Source organism: Crocuta crocuta, unplaced genomic scaffold, assembly GCF_008692635.1.
Source record: "Crocuta crocuta isolate KB4526 unplaced genomic scaffold, BGI_CrCroc_1.0 scaffold282, whole genome shotgun sequence".
NCBI classification, from domain to species: domain Eukaryota; kingdom Metazoa; phylum Chordata; class Mammalia; order Carnivora; family Hyaenidae; genus Crocuta; species Crocuta crocuta.
Window position 1 is genome coordinate 6,482,241 of NW_027529174.1, and position 19,471 is coordinate 6,501,711.

The following is a 19,471-nucleotide window of genomic DNA, read 5'->3' on the forward strand; positions in this document are numbered from 1 at the left end:
CCTCTTTCAGTTTATTCTCTTTTTCAGGCCATAGTGCTCATCTTCCCCAATTCAGGGCATGCAGGAACTTCTGAATCTCTGGCAAACCACCTACCGGACATGGAGAGCCAGGAGCATCATCTCCAGATTTCTTTCTACCTGACGTGCCACCGTTACTAATTTTTTTCCGCTAGGGCTGTTCCCTGTTGGTAAGGGTCTTCCAACAAGGTGGCCTCCTTCCAGAGACCATGACTGAAAGGAAGTTTTGCTTTCAGTCTCCATGTCTACCTACCTGGAAGGTTTCAACTGACGTAGTTTAATGGGCTAGGTGTCTGGGTCCTTTTTCAGGTTCATACTACCACATTCCTGTCTGTAAACTGAAATAACATGCTTCTCTCCTCCTTCAAGCATGTTTCTTCTATAAAGGACTGTTTTTTTAGGGGTGCCTAGCTGGTGCAGTAGGTTAAGTGTCCAACTCTTGATTTTGGCTGGGATCAAGATCTCACACTTGTGAGGTCAAGCTCTACATGGGGTTCTGCACTGAGTGTACAGCCTGTTTGAGATTCTCTTTGCTTCCGGTCTTCTCCCCTGCTCTCTCTCTCTATCTTAAAAAAAAAAAGCCTGTTGGGGTGCCTGGGTGGCTCAGTTAGTTGAGCATCTGACCCCTGATTTTGGCTCAGGTCATGATCTCAATGTTCATGAGATCAAGCCCTCTATAAGGCTCTGTGCTGACAGTGTGGAGCTTGCTTGGGATATTCTCTCTCTCTCTCTCTCTCTCTCTCTCTTCCCTTTGATCATTTGTTTCNAGAACCGGGGGGGGGGGCAGAGAGAGAGGGGAAGAGAGAAAATCCGAAGCAGGCTCCAGGCTCTGAGCTGTCAGCTCAGAGCCCGACTAGGGGCTGGAACTTGTGAACTGCAAGATCATGACCTAACCCAAGGTCTCTTAACCCACTAAGCCACCCAGGCACCCCAGAAAGACTGCTTTTTAAAATAGTTTTTTTGACATATAAGTTACGCACCATAGCATTCACCCATTTTACGTGTACAATTTGATGAGTTTTAGTAAATATACAAAGTTGTGCACATCAAGATGACAGAATTGTACAATAGTTCCATTATCCCCTAAACAACCTTTGTGCTCATTTGCAGTCACTCCTTGTTCCCTCCCCTGCAGATCTAGGTAACCACTAATCTATTTCTGCACTTTTTTTTTTTTTTTTTGCTTTTTCTAGATATTTCATATAAATGAAATCATACAACATGTGATATTTTGTGTCTGGCTCTTTTTCCTGAGCATATAGCTTTTGAATTGCATCCAAGTTGTATCATATATTAGCATTTCATTCCTTTTTTATTGCTGAATTTCCTTCCATTGTATGGATATACCACATTTTGTTTATTCATTCTCTCACTGATAGCCATCTGGGTCGATTTTGGCTATTCTGAACATTGCGGAGATAACATTCGTATTCACCAAAATCACTCAGATGTTGAAAGGATGACTTAATATTTTAAATTGAAGGTTAAGATGGTATAATTTGGGGTGATTTTCCCTCAATTTTCCAAATTTTCAGAAATTTGGTTACACAGTGTGCATAGTTTTAAAAGTAGATTTCATTGATTTGATTTAAATTTTATGAAATATTTCAATCACACACAAAGGCTTAAGAAGCATAGTAACAAACATTCATGTACCCATTATAGCTCAAGAAATCTCTGTCCAGGAGATAACTGCTGTCCTGAATTTGTATTTTCATTTTCATTCATGTATATTTACTTTTACTAATATATATACATTCTTATATAATAATATACAGAATTTTTGCATGATTCTAGACTCAGTCTACACAGCATGAAAAATAATGATACCATGTATTTTTTTTAGTCCTTTAGTACTGATCATTTAGTACTGATCATTTAGTACTGATCATTTTCATTTTTCCAATAACCATACAAAGTAGAAAGAGCTATTATCCCCACTTTACAGATAAGGAAACTGAGGCCAGTAGAGATTAAGTGACTCATCAAGATCACACAGTTAGTAAATAGCAGAGGTGGGTTGGAATTCAGCATAACTCTAGAGCATCTGCATGACTACGTGACACAGTTTTAAATGCTTTGTTGTACTGTGTTCTCTTGCAATCTGCTTTTCCCCTCAACATTATATTTGTGAGATTCCCCCGTATTTATATATGTAGCCCTAGTTCATTCTTTTCGTTACTGTACGGCAGTCCGTTTAATGAATAGGTTACAATTCCTTTCTCCATTTTACTGTTAGACGATACTATATCTAACAATACTGCACGTATATTCTTGTACAGGTCTCCTTATACACAGAGGCAAGAGTTTCTCTAGGGTATATACCCTGCAGGAGGAATTTCTGGGTCACATGGTATGTGTATCTTCATATTAACTAGATATTCCCAACTATTCTCCAAAATGGTTATATCATTTTACTTTCAAGGAATCAGTTTGTAAAAAATTCTGCTGTCCACGGTTACAATGTATGAAATGACCAAATGTTATGAGAGAATAGAGTGACAAGAAATGAAAACTAAAACAGAACAGTAAAGTAACCCCCATCTGCCATTTATAACTTCTCTCTTTTAAATATATTCAGGGAACATGAAATAGCATTTCTCTAATCTCAACTTACCCCTCCTTCTCCTTTCCTTCTAAGCTATAGTCAACTCTCAGAACTCCCATGAAAGCGTGAATGTGATATATTATTTATACATATTAAAATCCCCAAATTCTTTCTACAAGGGTGAATCATGATAAGGTGGAATTCCTTAATAATCCAATATTTCATTGGCCGTCTCTTCTTTAAATATTGCCATAGGTTTCTCCTCTACCAGCCTGAGCTTTACTGTTTTATTTTTACTCACAACCATGGGGTATAAAAGAGTCGAAACTCTGTTTCAAATACAAATACAGATATAATATAGAGCTACAGATGTCAGATAAGTTCCTACAGGGAAGAACTATGATAAAGTTGTAAGAAAACAATAAATTTGGTATAATAAGAACTTTTAGTCCCAATTGTTTGATAATTTAGATGAACCTGACTTTAAATAAATCTAACACTGCATATGTAAATTAGGATTAAAAGAAATATGAGCAAACTGGAAAATAAGTATTCTTTTAGAAATATTTGATCTTATGATTCCTTGCAAAAACTTTCCCCTTTATACATTTAACGTGGGATCAACTGTAGTTTGCTACTAAATTATGAGCACCATCTATCTTTCTCTGCAGCTTGGAGGATCAAGGATTAAGCCCTTCAGGTATAGAGCAGGGGATGGGAGGAGAGACAAAGCTTTCAAAATATAAGCTCATGAAAGGAGGGGGGTGGGGAGAGAGAAATGAAGAAACAGACTCTTTTCAAAAAATTTTTAAATGTATTATTTATTTTTGAGAGAGAGACAGAGACAAAGACAGTGAGACAGAGCACAAACAGGGGAAGAGGCACAGAGAGAGGGAGACCCAATCTGAAGCAGGCTCCAGGCTCTGAGCTGCCAGCACAGAACCCCATGAGGCACTCAAACTCATCAACCGCAAGATCATGACCTGAGCTGAAGTCAAATACTTAACCGACTGAGTGCCTGGAAACAGACTCTTAATTATAGAGAACAAACCGATAGTTACAGAGGATTGGGGGTTGGGGGATGGGTAAAATAGGTGATGGGAATTAAAGAGAACACTTACCACGATGAGCGCTGAGTACAGTATAGAACTGTTGAATCACTATATTGTACACCTGAAATGAATATAACACTGTATGTTAACTTTACTGGAATTAAAATTACAAACAATAAAAAAATGAAAACAAAACAAAACATAAGCTCATGGAAGATTGTCAGAATTATACATTTTTTGTTCTCACTAGCAAGCCACCTTAATTCACTTGTCTTGCCTCCTGACCCCCTGGTTCTCTCTGAAGCTGTCTTACTCTCTCTCGTGCATTTCTTTTTTCCATCAGTCTTTTTTTTTTTTTTCACAGAACTGGATTTACAATACACAAAATATTCTCTTCTTTTGTCTTTCACTCTAAGCCCTCATCACTAAAGAAAATAGGCTCTTTCATCTCACAGATGCTTCCTGCCCTTCCCGGTAGACAATTATAGACCAGGGATTGCAAATTCAAATGCCTCTAGGAGCCAGCAAGAGAATTTAAGTGGGGAAGACTGGACACGGATCATGGAGAGCTGGAGTGCTACTCCCTAAAAGGCGGACAGCCGCTTACCGAATTTCAGTTGACTCTTACTGTGGAAAAATGGGATCTTAACGTTGCCAGGTCTTTTGATTTTTCAGAAGACCTGGAAATCTAGGGGTTTTTTTGTTGAAAATTCTCTCACTGTTAAACGTGGCAATGAACTCAATAAAGACAACAGCAACACGCTTGACCAACTTGAGCAACACTCTGAAACTAAGTTGTTGGAGGGCTGGTTGTGGCTTGGGGGCTGCCATTTCGCCACCTCTACTCTAAGGAGAATTTTGTCTTGGCCAGATTCACCCCCAGAGTTTTTGCAGAATTGATGATGCAGAATTGAGAAAGTGAGTAGAGGAGTAAACGGCCTAGGAGGTGAAATAAAACACAAAAGGACCTAAGCAGACTCAATAAGATGATCTAGCTAACAAAGAGCCAGGAGAGAGAGATGGTGAGAGGAAAAGAGGTCCCAGAGGAGGCAGTCCAGATGTGGAGAGGTAGGTGGGTTGGGAGGCTCCAGAGAAACTCCCTGAAGAGGGAAAACCCTTCTCAGGGTGGAAGTGGGTGAGGAAAGAGCACAAACAAGTGTGGGTGAATACAGATCAGAAGTGGCATTCCTGTTAACATTCCTCAGGGAAATTAGATAAATATTGCGACTCTTTTTAAAGTTCTTTTTGGATGCAGGATTGGCCTTTTACTTTTTTAATTCTTTATAGTTTATTGTCAAGTTGGTTTCCATATAACACCCAATGCTCATCCCCACAAGTGCCCTCCTCCATGCCTATCCTCCATTTTCCCCTCTTCCCCCATTAACCCTTAATTTGTTCTCAGTATTTAAGAGTCTCTTACGGTTTGCCTCCCTCCCTCTCCTTAACTATTTTTCCCCTTCCCTCCCCTATGGTCCTCTGTTAAGTTTCTCCTGTTCCATATATGAGTGAAAACATATGGTATCTGTCTTTCTCTGCCTGACTTATTTCACTTAGCATAACACCCTCTAGTTGGATTGGCCTTTTAAAATATGACTCCATGTGGAGACTAGGTCTCTTCGAGCCCTGGGGATTAGTAGGAATAAGATTCTTGCAGACAATAGAAAACAGCTCTGAATAATTTAAGAAAATAGATTGATTGGAAGGATATTAGGTGCACCAAAGAATTGGTAGGAAAACTGGCAAAGCAGGCTCAGAAAATGAGCAGAAACTAAGGAGACTAGGAATACAGCTGGGTCATCCCACCAGAACAGTCTGCTTATCTTGTTGCTACTGGACATTCACTGTTACACCCCTTAACTCTGTTCTCAAAGCTGTCACTCCACTAGACACCAGATGCTGCCACCAGCAACAGAATCAACACTGTAATATGCCATTCTTACTTTTTGTATTAAGACTCAAAGTCCTGAGTGGGGAGTTTCCAAATGGCTGACCTCAGGTCACATGCCTATTCCCTGTGAGGAATCTGGGAGAAAAAGTATTGGTCCTTTTTGGCTTCCTTGGTGAGAGGCAGAAACTGCCTCTTGCCCAAATTCATGCAATGATGGTTCCCAAATAAGAAGTCTATTTGCATCGTGAAATATGGCGGCCTTACACGTACTATAGGACCTCACTAGCTACAGTACCTTGTGTGAGGGATGATTAGGAGATGTCCATTGGATCAGTCAGAATAGGATTCATTGTGCTGCAGTGACAAATGGCTACAAAATCTCAGTGGCTTACGGCAACAAAGCTTTATTCCTCACTCGTGTCCACTGCAGATTGTTCATATTACCTTCACGTTAGGCCCCAGGCTGATGGGCCCTGGAACAGTGTTCATCTCATGGTGGCAGAGGTGGGTGTTGGGGGGACAGGGAGGAGAGCGTAGCAAGCCACACTCTGACTCTTTAAGTTTACACTTGGAAGTGAAAAACACAACTTCTGCTCACATGTTATGGCCAAAACAAATCGTGCAGCCAAGCCCGATCAAAGTGATATGACCCCAAGGAGGGGAAATTACTATTTTTGAAAATAAGGTGTATCCCAGCCATTATCAGGGAGGGGAGAAAGGTATGTTAGGTAGTGGGAATAAGCAAAATAGAGGCAAGAAAGAGAATGATGTTTGGGCAGTTACTATAAATAGTGTGATATTAATGAAGTTTAAGGCTCAAGGCAGGAGAAAGTAAAAGATGAAGCAGTAGTGATGGAGGAATAGACAAGACGCTTGTCTTCAGGAAAAAGAGCTTGATCCTTATTCTGTAGTCAGTTAGACATCCCCGAGGGTATTTAACCAGGAAGATGGGATGGCTAGATTTATGCTTTACACAGATTGCTAGATGTGAAGGATGATTTGAGAGAGATCTGTTAGGAGGCTATTGCATTTGTTCAGGTGAAGAATGATGATAACCTGAAACAGAGAAGCTAATGGGGTAAAGATATGGAGACAGAGAGGAGGCAGAGTGGGTGGGTTGATTGATCAGAAGTGAAAGGTGAGAGAAAGGGGAGAGAGGATGCTCTAGAGTGTACAGCCTGGGCAATTCAGTGGTTTTTTTTTTTTTTTTTTTAACCTCCCTACCAAATGATAAAGCTGAACATCCAGCACCACCAAAGCATCTTACAATTTAGAATCTTCTTTCCCTTGATGTGTACATAGGACAAGTCTAACAGCTCCCAGGAAAATCAGAATGACTACATATCACCATCAAATCCTAGTGTAAAAGGATAGAAGTCAGATATGAATGTTCTTCCTCAAGTGATGACTTCATCTCTCTTTTCCATTTATCTTCCTTTTTAGCAGTCTATCTTACTTCTTCTTCTATGCTTTACGGTGCAGCGGTGTTGGAGTGAGAACACCACACATGGCTGATGAAAGTGTACGATCCAGCAAGCTTTTTGGGAAACAAATCAGCAATATGTTCCAAGAACTTAGCTATGTTCGTAGACTTTGGCCAGATAATTCTACATTTGGTAATCTAACATAAGAAAATAATTATCGATGGACAAAGATTTATGTACACGAACGTTTATTCCAGCAATCTTTAGGACTGGAAAATAACTGGAAACAACCTCAATGTAAAAATTCAAGTATTGTTAGGATGCATCTATTTTTTCACTAATAATATTTTCAAGGGATTTTAAGTGGCAAAGAAGTATGCTGACAGAATGTTAAGGAAAAACAAGATATAAAAGTAAATACCTAATATAATTTCAAGTTAATTTATAAGAGCACAGAAAAAAACTGGAAGAAATTACATCAGATAGTTGTCTTATTATGGATGATTCTTGTTTTTCTTATTTTCTTTTCATTTTCCCCAAGTTTCTGGAAAGGAATGCTTTCTTTTATAATCAGAAGAAAAGGCATTTTTCTCAACCCTACCCGACCTCCACCCCTTAGGTCAACTCTGAGCTGATAAGGCAAGGTCAGGGATGATGTGAAACAGTTAAGAGACAGGTCAATCAATGCAACTCCTGGAGCAAATCTGAAAAAAAGAGGGTGTGGCATCCAGATGCACTTATCTACCTGCGGAGGCTCAGCGATTAGTTAGTAGGATTAGTTAGTAGTGGATGAATGCTGCATTACATACCTGACAGAATTACAGAGAAGAGCTGAGCTTTCAAATTTGCCCTTCAAGGTTAGGACTAAAAGCTAGAAGAGAACCAAGCCGCCAAGTTCAGAGAGCTGAACTAAGAGAGATGGCCTCTCACCTCCGGCCACTTCCTTCATCCTTCAAACAGAACAGCTCTGCCTTCTGAGTGTCTGTCCCCCTACCGGGCCAGGACCAAAGCTTTACTCCTCTGATCCAATTCCTGGCTCTGAATAATTATCAGCAAGAGAGCAAGCATGGCCTGGGGAACGTGTTGCTCTTTATGGCTAATAAGGCTCTTAATAATTGGTCACCAGCCAAAAAACATTAGAGGGAGAGGGAGAAAGGATCTACCAGCTCCCTCAGTTACATCAGTGATTTGCTAGGCAGTTGGTACAATTTTTCCAGCTATCCATGGAGAGAGTTGAGAGGAGGAGACAGATTCTGGGAATATTTAGGAGACAGGATAATCGGGGCTTTGTGGCTGATCTTATGTGCACCGTGAAGGGGAGGGAGGAATCACAAGTGACTGGGGACTGTTAGTGTAACTGGCAGGTATGGCAGGGCCGGGGCTGGGAAGGGGGCCTGTGGATTTGGTTTGGTGGTGTCAGCCAAAGAGATGGAGGAGATGGTTCCCTTGATGTGGATATTGGTCACTTAAGGGAAAATAAATGTATTATCGATGATGGGAGACAATGTTCTTACTGTCAGAGAAGGGGTACAAATACAGGAAGGGGAGGACTAGAATAAACTCTGTGGGGTTGGATTGGGGGTACAGGTATTGCTGGGAACTCATAGTTGTTTGAATGTGTAGATAGATATACGTGTTGGATAGGCAGAGAGCATTTCCTGGCTCTTTTGGGCAGGAGGCCTGAAATCAATGGCGCTCTTATAGCAAAGAGCAACTTAGCACCCAGATCTTTGTTTCTGAACACCTTACTTAAAGGAAATGAGGTTCATAAGTTGCCAATTCTACAGCTGTTCCAAGGAAAACACAAGAGGAGTCTGAAACACTTATCTGCTCCAGAAAATAAGGAAGCTCTTAAAAAATATTGAGAACGTGTTAAAGGACACAGGATTTCAACTGGGGCTCCCACTGGCCAACTATGAAGCAAATTGAGCACAAACATAAATGATGACAGTAATGGATTATAAACTACTGAACAAAATAGGAATCCATAAGTCTATACTGATATGAAGAAATGAATAGATAAACGGAGAGCTCTACTTTATGATAGAATGCCAACCAATTAATGTAGAATGAATGATGTAATTAGAAAACCACCACATGGTAACACCCTAGTTATTATTAATTCAGTGAAAATAGTGGGTGAAAGTTTGATGAGAAAAAGGATATTTACATAATCCCAAAGTATCTCCCTATAAAATGTTTAGAAATTATTTTTAGATTAATAACTAATTAACTAGCTTTGCAGTGGAAAAACAAAATAAGAAGAGTTCATATTACCTGTAACAAGACAAATTGTATATCTCCTGATACAATGCATTAAGAACATAGCACCATATTTGTGATACTCCCGCCCCCCAAATTATAACCTTAATCTAATCATGAGGAAACAACAGACAAACCCAAATCGAAGGTTATACAAAATGTCTGGCCTTCAAAAATGTCAAGATCTTAAAGACAAGAAAAGCCTGATTGAAGAATACACAAGACAACTAAGTGCTGTGCATGATTCTGGGTTGGATCCCTAGGACAAAAGGAAAGGGGAAGATAGGCAGGTTTTTTAAAAAGTATTTATTTATTTTGCTTTTTGCTTGTTTGTTTCATGTTTGCTATCAGGGGCAGTGTTGGGGTGACTGATGAAATATGGATGAGGTCTGTGGGTTAGATAGCACTGTATCAACGCTAATTTCCTGATTTTGATAGGTATGCTATAATTTTGTAGAATAGTGCCCTTGTTTATAAAGCCAATAGCACATCATGTCTACAACTCACTCTTGAGTTGTTTAGAAAAGTATAGATGATTATATTTTCTATGTTAATATATGAGAAATAATGAGAGGGTGGGGTAGGGAGAAGAAAGAGAAAGAGGGACAGGAAGAGAATGGTAAAATATTAATAAGTAGGGAACCTGGGTCCTGGATGAAGGGTATACAGGATTTCTTTGTACCCTTTTCTGTAACTTTGAAGTGATCTTAACGTAAGGAATGTAGCTATTCTTATTATGGTCTTATTGCAAACAATAAGAACATATTGAAAAACATATTCTTCAGAAAAATACTCTTGACACAGTCTTAAAGATAGATATTGCTAAGGAACCGAATAAAGTTAAGTGTCTTGGGGAGACAGCAAGTCTCAGTGATGTGTCCCCAGGGCCAACATTGTGCAACAGCCAGAAAGCAGATATGGCTGATATGCCTGCCTGGATCTAGATTACAACTGCTTGGTGAGACTCTAGTCTTTTCCTCCAGAGAACCACCAGAAGTAATAAGAGAAATGAAGCAATGTAATAGAAGACAAGGCAATAAACTGCTCAAAAGCCAATAAGCACCATCTAGTGGCAAGAAGGTGATTTTTTTCCCTGTGAGTTAAAGATTGTCAAAATCGAAGGGCGTGGGCCAAACTGCACTTCTCCTACCAGTAGGAAGTGATAATTCCCTAGTTGCACATCTTCATCAAGCTTGCTAAGATCAGGTTTATCAAGTTTTATCATTTTAATGAGTACCGAATGGTATGTCCTATAAACAAAGTTAGATTAAGAGATTTGCTGTAGACACAGGTTTGTTTGTTGAGGCCAGGCTTCTCCACACATGATGCTATATACTATCTATTGTATCACATAAAGAGGTATATAATGTCTGATTGGCAATCAGTAGGTTCACATGTGGCCTACTTCATCTATCAATACATGTAATAATAAGGTTCCTCTCCAACCTTTCACCTCACGGTTTTAGCAACCATTAATAATCATTGCTTAGATCCATCCTATCATAAAAGATTCAAAAATAGTAATCTAACTTGATCATGCCTCCTGCATTAACTGCAGTTCTTCTATATAGAACTTTCCCTCATCAATTGAAGTCCAGCCCATATAGAAAAAGAGATATATGTTTGATAATTTCCATTTATCAATTTTTAGAATAATCTGGTAACCTAGGAATTTGGTGACCAAAAAGATTCTTTTTTAAGATTATTAAGGACTCTGGGAATTTTACATATTTGGCTTTTATCCATTGCAATGGTTACTTCTATAAAAATACATTATCTTTGGAGCGCCTGCGTGGCTCAGTCAGTTAAACTTCCAACTCTTGATTTTGGCTTGGGTCATGATCTCACAGGTCATGAGTTTGAGCACTGAGACAGGCTCTGTGCTGACAGCTGGGAGCCTGGTTGGGATTCTCTGTCTCCCTCTCTTTCTGCCCCTCTCACACTCATGAATGCTCTCTCTCTTTCTCAAAATAAAAATGAAAAAATACATTACCTTCAAGTATAATTCATACACAATAAAATGCACTCATTTAAAAAGTACAATTGAATGAGTTTTTAAAAATGTATAGACTCATGTAACTCCCACCACAATCAAGGCATAAAAATTTCCATCACCAAAATTGTTCCTTTTGTGCCCCTTTGGCAGTCAGCCAGTCAGTCCTACCCCATCCCTGGCCCTAAGCAACTACTGATCCGCTTTCTGTCACTATGGATTCAAGTGGATTTTTCTAGAAATTCCCCAAAATGAAATCATTTCTCTGAATCCCTTTACTTGATTAGATCCTATGGTGAGTGTCTTGTTATTCTTCTGATGCTCACATTGTTGGCAACTTCAGCCTCTTCAGTTGGGCTCTTTGCTCATTTTAACACAGCCCCTGTAGTGCTTGATAGCTTCCTGGTTTTCAGGCCCTAGAGTCACCAGGATATTTCCTGTTCTAGATCTAAAATGAGCTATTTCTTTTTTTAATGTTTTTGTAAATTTATTTCTGAGAGAGAGAGAGAGAGACAGCGTGAACAGGGGAGGGTCAGAGAGAGAGGGAGACACAGAATCCGAAGCAGGCTCCAGGCTCTGAGCTAGCTGTCAGCACAGAGCCCGATGCGGGGCTCGAACCCACAGACCGTGAGATCATGACCTGAGCCGAAGTCGGACACTTAACCAACTGAGCCACCCAGGTGCCCCTGAAATTAGCTATTTCACTAAAAAATTTGCTTCCTTAGTATTTTGAGATGACAATCTGGGCTCTAGAATTGCTTATTGCATCCCTACTAAGTTATTAACTTATGAATAAGTGATGTTATTATTACTTCCAGACCTTTCCAGTTGGCAGAACAAGTAAGTAACCACTTTTTTAGAAAGAGAAAAGTAAATAATGAGTTCATACTGATATTTTCTATTTAAAGATAGAAATTTCACCTAATTTTTTAATTTTATATTTTATCTCTGTTCTCTTAGGCTAACAATTCTGGTTTTATAACATTAACATAATTACTTGCTTTCATGGAGGATCAAAATACATGATTAAAACATACATGGTAGGAAAAAGCAAATACATAGTTGTTAATTAATGATTAATATTTATATTGGAATATATGTGCGTATGTTTTTTTTAATGTTTTGGGGTTTTTTGTTTTTGTTTTTTTTTTTGAGATAGAGTGCAAGCAGGGAAGCAACAGAGACAGAGGGAGATACAGAATCCGAAGCAGGTTCCAGGCTCTGAGCTGTCAGCATAGAACCGGACACGGGGCTTGAACCCATGAACAGAGAGATCATGACCTAAGGTGAAGTCGGATACTCAGCCGACTGAGCCACCCAGGCATCCCTGGGTATATGGATTTTTAAAATAACAGTCTTTAAAAAGAGCAAACACAGTATTTTAATTAACAATAAAACAACTAGATACAGGTTAAGAATTCTTTGTCATTCTTTTAGTCCTTAGAATATATCCCACCAAAAAGTGTAGTCGAAATATTGCTTTCCCAGTCACCTAAAATAGCTCTTTTCTGGTCGTGCCATCAACTTGATGTAGAACTAAGTTCAACTTGTTTCAATCTGGTTTAGATTTTCAGGGATTGCTTTTTTTTTTTAGTTAATTTTATGTTTTTAAGCCATTTAATAACCATATCTGCATGGTTACAGATCAAAACCATCCTGAGAAATTTCATTCAGAAAAACTTATTTCCATCTCTTATTTAATAGATTTTATCTTTTGAAGGCAATTTTAGGTTTACAGAAAAATGGACAGAAAGAACAGAGTTCCCGTATACTCCCCCACCCTAACCTTTCTCCCTTTATTAACACCTTTTTTTTTAAATTCTTTTTTTTAAAAGTTTATTTATTTTGAGAGAGACGGAGGCAGCATGAACAGGGGAGAGTGAGAATCCCAAGCAGGCTCCACACTGTCAGCTCAGAGCCCGACATGGGGCTCAAACACAAAACCATGAGATCATGATCTTAGCCAAAACGAAGAGTCAGATGTTTAACTGAGTGAGCCACCCAGCCTCCCCTCCCCTTCAGTAACATCTTGTGTTAGTGTGGTATGTTTGTTACAACTGATGAGCCAATATTGATACATTATTATTAACTAAAGACCATGTTTTATGTTAAGGTTCATTCTTTGTGTTGTACATGGGGTTTGATATACATATGATAACATGTATCCACCATTACAATATAATACAGAATAGTTTCAAGGCCCTAAAAATCCCCTGTGCTCCACTTCACCCCCTCCCTTCTTTCATCCCACCTCCCTCAGAACTCCTGGCAACCAATGATCCTTTTACTGTCTCCATAGTTTTCTTTGCCTTTTCCAGAATGCCGTATAGTTGGAATCATACAATATATAGCTTTTCCATATTTGCTTCTTTCACTTAGCAATATGCATTTAAAATTCCTCCATGTCTTTTTGCCCTCTGACAGCTCATTTCTTTTTATCAAACTGAATAATATCTCATTGTCCTGATGGACCACAGCTGTTTACCCATTCACCTACTGAAGGACATCTTGTTGCTTCAAAGTTTTAACAATTATGAAAAAAGCTGCTATAAACATCCATGTGTAGGTTTTTGGGTGGATATGTTTTCAACTCATCTGAGTAAGTATCAAGGGATGGGATTCCTGGATCATGTGGTAAGAGTGTGTTTAGTTTTGTAAGAAACTGCCAAACTGCTTTCCAAAGTGGCTTGCACCGTTTTGTGTTTCTAACAGAAATGAATGAGGTTTCCTGTTATACCACATCCTTGCCAATATTTGGTGCTGTCAGTGTTTTGGATTTTAGCCATTCTAATATGTGTGAGTGGCATTCCACTGTTGTTTTTAATTTGCAATTCCCTAATGACATATAATGTTGAGCATCTTTTCATATCTTTATTTGACATCCCCTGCTTCCTGTTTTTTTCTTCTACTGTAGGTAACCATTTTATATTGGCTTTCGGTTTAGCCTTCTATTGTTAAAAAAATAACACACACGCACGTTTATAGTCCCTCTTAATTATACAGAGGCTAGCATACTGTACATATTCCATAGCATTTTATAGGTTTTTTTTACACAAGTATAGGATTTCATCATATGGATCTACTATTATTTCTTAACCCAATCCCTTATTGATGGACATTAGATGGTTTTGAACCTTTTGCTATGATAAAAATACTACAATGAATAATCTTGTGCATATATTATTTCACATTTCTGCCTGTATAGCTTTCAGATACAGTTATAGTTCTATGCCATCCAATGTTAAATGCATATGTAATTTTGCTAGATATTGTTAAATTCTCATACCATTTCTGCACTCCCATCAGCAATGTATGAAGATGCCTATTTCCCTGCAGACTTGCCAATAAGATTTTGTCAAGCTTAAGGATTTTGCCAACAGGAAAGATGAAAAAGCTGTAATGTTCTATATTTTAGCTGTATGGTGGGTACATGGAAGTTTGTTCTATTCCTAATTATACATTTCATGCCTCTAATATATTTCATAAAATAAGCTACCACACAGAATTACTTTTAAAGAAAATATCTTTTTGGGGTGCCTGGGTGGCTCAGTCAGTTAAGCGTCTGACTTCAGCTCAGGTCATGGTCTCACAGTGTGTGAGTTCAAGCCCCGCATTGGGCTCTGTGCTGACAGGTCAGAGCCTGGAGCCTGCTTCAGATTCTGTGTGTGTCTCTCTCTCTCTGCCCATTCCCTGCTCAGACTCTGTTTCTCTCTCTCTCTCAAAAATAAATAAACATTAAAAAATAAAGAAAATAGGTTTTCTATTTTGGTTTTAGAAGAAATATGCCACTTAAAAAAATTTTTTTAAATGCCTCACAAACTGTGAGATTATTACCTGAGCTGAAGTCAGATGCTAAACTGACTAAGCCACCCATGTACCCAGAAATATACCACTTTGNCCTGCTTCAGATTCTGTGTGTGTGTCTCTCTCTCTGCCCATTCCCTGCTCAGACTCTGTTTTTCTCTCTCTCTCAAAAATAAATAAACATTAAAAAATAAAGAAAATAGGTTTTCTATTTTGGTTTTAGAAGAAATATGCCACTTAAAAAAATTTTTTTAAATGCCTCACAAACTGTGAGATTATTACCTGAGCTGAAGTCAGATGCTAAACTGACTAAGCCACCCATGTACCCAGAAATATACCACTTTGACTAAAGAACTGGAATAATCCACAACTAGAACTGGAAAGAATCTCTGAGGCAAGAAATTTCCTGTTCTATCATTTAGCAAGTGAAAGCTCTTAAGTCAGGAGTTAACTTCAAGTCACATGATTAATGAAAAATCAGTTCACTTTTTCTTGTTTATTTATTTTTGAGAGACAGAGCATGAGTGGGGGAGGGGAAGAGGGGCAGAGAGAGGGAGACACAGATTCCAAAGCAGGTTCTGACCTGTCAGCACAGAGCCCAACTAACTCAGGGCTCAAACCCCACGAACTGTGAGATCATGACCTGAGCTGAAGTCAGACACTTAACTGATTGAGCCACCCAGGTGCCCCAGCTCACTTTTTTTTTTTTTAACTTAAGTAGACTCCATGCCCAACATGGGACTTGAACTCATGACCCTGAGATCAAGAGTTGCATGCTTTACCAACTGAGCCAGCCAGGCATCCCTAAGCTCACTTTTAACTAATGCTAAAAATTCACTTCACATATTACAGCCAATATATAAAAATTATGAACACCATCCAAGAAACTGGGATGCATTGCACACATCTTCATAACAATTCCACAATATTTAAATGATACAGGAAGTAAAATTCATCACATCCAAGCCAAGGCACTGGACTGACTGCTGCTGTGTTTCTAAGTGCAGCTGAAGTAAGCTGTGAAATCCAATGTCATTTGATTCTGACAGCCTTATTCATTATCTTTCTCTTTTTTCAGCTTCACAGTAGAATAGAACAGCTAATGAGCTTCCTGCCAGTACCCACATGTATGATTTGGAAACTGTAGACAAGCCCTGTAAATATTAGAAATATTTTGTCAATCTTATGTTGACAGACTTGTTTGTAATTCTTTTTTTTAAACGTTTGAGAGAGAAGGAGAGCACATGTGCGCATGCACACACACACACTCATATACATATACATACACACACATATATATATATGAGTTGGGGAGGGTCAGTGAGTGAGAAGTGAGAATCCCAAGCAGGATCCTCGCTGTCAGCAAAGAGCCCAATGTGGGGCCCGATGTCATAAATGGTGAGATCCTGAACTGAGCCGAAATCAAGAATTAGTTGCTTAACTGACTGAGCCACCCAGGCACCCGTTTGTAATTCTTGAGAGCAGAGTATGGAGAACTATCCTTTTGAACTGGATCATTCTTATGGAGTGGCAAGATGAGACTGTGATGGTTTTACAGTTCTAATCTCATTATATAGTGGAGTGTTTTATATTACATTTGCATCCTGAGGCTTCTTAACAAAAGCAACAAGGTGGAACAAATTATTCAAAATCACCAGCTTTCCAACAATATCATTCAAAGCAAAAGAAAAATAATTTTTTGGTCCAGGAGCCAGTGCAATCTGGGATTTCATGTTGCATTGAGTTGCCACATTACTTAGTTTTTCTTTCATCTGAATAATTCCTCAGACTGTGTGTGTGTGTGTGTGTGTGTGTGTGTGACTTTGACATTTTTGAGGCACCAGGCTGGTTACGTTACAGAATGTCCCTTGATTTGTATTTGTCTGATGGTCCCTCATGCTTAGACTCAGGTCATGCGTTTGGAGCAGGAGAACACAGAAGTGATGTGTTCTCAATGCATCCTGCCCTCCATATGTTGATGTGTCCCAGTAGGCATTATGTTAACTGCAGTTCTTGTGTTGAGAAAATGTCAGTATGGCTTCTCCACTGTAAAGTTACTGTATTTTTTCTTTGTAACTAAAAAGTAATTTGTGGGGAGATATTTTGAGAATATATCCTGTTTCTCATCAAACATTCATTTACCCAGTCATTCATTGATATTCTTGACTGAACCATTATTACAGTGCTGGTTACAAATGGTGGCATAAAGATATTTTTAAATTTGAATTTCTTTAAAATATATTTAAAGAATATATTTACATGTTTATAAAATGTATACAATGCCAGAGAATATCACGCAGCTCAAATCAGCAATCTGAAAAGGCCGTGAAGTGGCAAAGACAAAAAAAAAATTCTACAAATAACAAAGACTGATGAGAAGTAAGAACAAGCAAGGCTTGCACTGCCCAAACCTGTCTTTTGATCAGTAATTGTAAGATGAAAGAGCTTGAGAAACAAATTTTATTTGTCAGACATGTCTTGGAAGATAATAAAAAGGATCTCTCCACCCAATGTAAACTTGAAAAAGGATGTTTGTGGGCTTAATGGGGGCTGACTGTCACATCAAGAACTTATCACAGGATGAAAGTAACTCTACTTAGAAATTCAAGCCGTATAAGACTGCTTCCTTATGCTTTGCTTTTGTATTCCTCCAAATAAATTTGAGTGTTTTCCTTATTGATAGCTTAAGCAAAATTATTTAATTATTAAATATTTAAACAGGAACTAATATTACAAACAACCATTTACTTCTCACTCTGAATTTAAATATTTATATTTTACCATCTTTGCTTAAGATTGCTCTTTCTCTAAGTAAAAAAAATATGTCATATTATAATAAATATACATACCTAACACTGTTTTATGCATTTTAAATTATATGCAGATTGTGTCATGTTAAATACATCCTATCACTATTTACTTTCATTTTTACTTAAAATAATGTTTTTGAAATTTATCTACCTTGATACAACGATGCTTAGCATCCCTCCTCATCAGGGAAATACAAATCAAAACCACACTGAGATACCACCTCACGCCAGTCAGAGTGGCTAAAATGAGCAAATCAGAGAACTCTAGATGCTGGCGAGGATGTGGAGAAACGGGCACCCTCCTACACTGTTGGTGGGAATGTAAACTGGTACAGCCCCTCTGGAAAACAGTGTGGAGGTTCCTCAGGAAACTAACAATAGAACTCCCCTATGACCCAGCAATAGCACTGCTAGGAATTTACCCAAGGGATACAGAAATGCTGATGCATAGGAGCACATGTACCCCAATGTTCATAGCAGCACTCTCCACAATAGCTAAAACATGGAAAGAGCCTAAGTGTCCATCAACAGATGAATGGATCAAGAAGATGTGGTTTATCTATACCATGGAATACTACATGGCAATGAGAAACAATGAAATCTGGCCATGTGTAGCAACATGGATGGACCTTGAGGGTGTTATGCTGAGCGAAATAAGTCAGGCAGAGAAGGACAAATATCATATGTTTGCACGTATAGGAGGATTAGGAGGAACTTGATGGAGGAACAAGGGGGAGAAGAAGGGCGGAAATGGTGGGGGAAAGGGAGAGAGGCAAACCATGAGAGACTCTTGAATGCTGACAAAAACTGAGGACTGATGGATGTGGGGGGGAGGGGGGATGGGCATGGAGGAGGGCACTTGTGGAGATGAGCACTGAGTGTTATGTGGAAACTAATTTGACAATAAACTATTTGTAAAAAAAAAATTTATCTACCTTGATACAATGTAGATATGATTTACTTATTTTAACTACTCATGGAAATCCACTGTATGAATAATAACATTTTGTTTACTTAGTTCCCAGCTGATAGAAAACTAGACTCTTTATTTTTTGACTTATTGCTGTTTCAAAAGGTATAATAAATATCCTTATATGTTCTTTGTGTATAAATATTCTTATATGTTCTTTGTGTATAAATATCCTCATATGTTCTTTGTGTATAAATATCCTCATATGTTCTTTGTGTATACGTTGGGCAAGATTCTCTGTATTAAACAAACAAGCAAACAAAACAATAGCCCTGAGTCATGATGCAATCACATTTTCAGTTTTACTAGGTATTGCCAAATTGGTTTCCAAACGGTTGTACCAGTTTAAACTCCTATCAGCAACTTACATCCTTTCCTACACTTGGTGTTATCAGACTTTATACTTTGTTTCCAACTGGAAGGATATGAATGATCTCTTTAAAACTTAAATTTGCATTCCCTTTTTTTNTCCCTTTTTAAATTGAAGTATAGTTGGCATACAATGTTATATTAGTTTCAGGTCCGCAACATAATGATTTGACTATTCTATACATTGTCACTATAAGTATAGCTACCACCTGTCACCATACAATGTTATTATTAGTATCGATAACATTCTCTATGTTGTACTTTTCATCCCTGTGACTTATTTATTTTATGATTGGAAGTTTGTACCTCTTAATCTCCTTCACCTATTCCACC

The 19,471-nt window shown here is 38.4% G+C and overlaps 1 protein-coding gene and 1 long non-coding RNA gene across 2 annotated transcripts in view; one reads left to right on the forward strand and one right to left on the reverse strand.

The window, feature by feature from the left end:
* LOC144226406 (uncharacterized) overlaps window positions 1-19,471 on the reverse strand; it is a 52,056-nt gene that overhangs the window by 11,820 nt on the left and 20,765 nt on the right. Inside the window, exon 3 of the long non-coding RNA XR_013333628.1 lies at window positions 3,688-3,739. This is a non-coding gene — a long non-coding RNA (uncharacterized LOC144226406). The remainder of the gene's footprint in view (window positions 1-3,687; window positions 3,740-19,471) is intronic.
* Window positions 1-19,471, forward strand: part of TEC (tec protein tyrosine kinase) — a 182,189-nt gene that overhangs the window by 11,768 nt on the left and 150,950 nt on the right. The gene's annotated exons all lie outside the window — the stretch shown is intronic.